We start from the raw sequence: 1714 nt of genomic DNA, 5'->3' as shown, positions 1-1714 counted from the left end.
GGGGACTCTCTAGGGTGGCCACTTCCTGAAGGAACACTCAGCACCCTCTGTCCAAGAAGGAAGTGGGGGAACAGGGCCAGCTCCTCCCCTTCTGTGCACAGAGGCTCCTCTGCAAAGAGACACATGTGCTCTGCACCCCATATGGTATTGGGACCCCCTTCATAGTGCTTGAAGGTGACAAGTGAAAATGTCTCTAGAGAAAGCTAAAATATTTCCTACCCTAACATTGGAGAAAAATTCTAACCACTGGAACCAGTGGTTTCAAACCAGACTAACCTTCAAAGATCTCAGATTACGCCTTTAGGAATGACCACAATTTCATAACAGAGGCAAGAGAAAGACAGTTAGAAACTTCTGCAAAGCACAGTTGGTACCACTGTGAAAACTCATAGTTCCTGTTTGCCAACACGTCTGCTTTAAATCTCTTAAGCAATTAATTGCATTGCAAGTGTTATGTGTTAACTTATCCTCATATTTAGAGTTTTCATTTTTATTCAAATCATGCATGCATGCAGTCGAAAATGAAAAATGCAGACAAACCTAAAAAGCAAGATTTTTAATTCCTCATATTCCTGCCACTTGAAGATAACCTCCGTTGGCACTTTGGTGTATATCCTTCCAGACATTTTTCTGTGTTTAGGTGGATTTTGGTGTAAGCTTCTCAACACCCATTCCATGCCATACCATCGTGGAACATTCACAGTTTTTTGGGGATTTGCCGACTCTTAGCCCCCATATAGATCCTGATTTGACTAAATGCAATTATGATCACCTCATGCTGGCTCAGAGGTTAAAGTGTCTGCCTGGAATGCGGGAGACCAGGGTTCGATCCCTGGGTTGGGAAGATCCCTTGGAGAAGGAAACGGCAACCCACTCCAGTATTCTTGCCTGGAGAATCCCATGGAGCGAGGAGCCTGGTAGGCTACAGTCCATGGGGTCACAAAGAGTCGGACAGGACTGAGCAACTTCACTTAACTTACATACTCTTGCCACAGTGTTTTAAGGACCAGCATCTAACCCAGACCTAAATCATCAACACAAAGCTCTTCCCTGACCACAAGGAAAGTCACATGATCAAGATGATCCAAGTGGAGGGAAGCCTAGGCCTCTTCCTAAAGGGTGGGGCAGAGGTAGGGGAGACACTCACTCACTCCTTCTCTGGGTTTGGACTCAGAGACCTGGGAGCTATTGGCAGCCATCTTGCCTCCACAAGACAAACCAGCTCTCAGGTGAAGTAGATGCTTCAGAGGTTAAAAAAGAGAAAAAGAAATTAGGTTTTTAAAGAGCTTCCTGAGCTGCTAAATTAAGATAACACCCAAATCTGTCTTACTTCTGGAGTCACTAGTTAGATGAACCAATAAATTTGCTTGTTGAAATCAGTTTAAATGGAATTTTCTGTGACTTGTAACTGAATGTATCCATCTCGATGTTTTTATAAAACTGAGGCCATATTGAACATACTGTTTATAACTTCCTATTTAAAAATGTCATAATCATCATTCATTTTCAGGATAAATATACTTTTACAAAATTATTCAGCCGTACATGAACCGTGAACTTCCAGATGTTCAAGCTGGTTTTAGAAAAGGCAGAAGAACCGGAGATCAAATTGCCAACATCCACCAGATAATCAAAAAAGGAAGAGAGTTCCAGGAAAACATCTATTTCTGCTTTATTGACTATGCCAAAGCCTTTGACTGTGTGGATCACAATA

Source organism: Ovis aries, chromosome 2 (assembly GCF_016772045.2).
Source record: "Ovis aries strain OAR_USU_Benz2616 breed Rambouillet chromosome 2, ARS-UI_Ramb_v3.0, whole genome shotgun sequence".
NCBI classification, from domain to species: domain Eukaryota; kingdom Metazoa; phylum Chordata; class Mammalia; order Artiodactyla; family Bovidae; genus Ovis; species Ovis aries.
Note: the sequence above shows the minus strand (reverse complement) of the source record.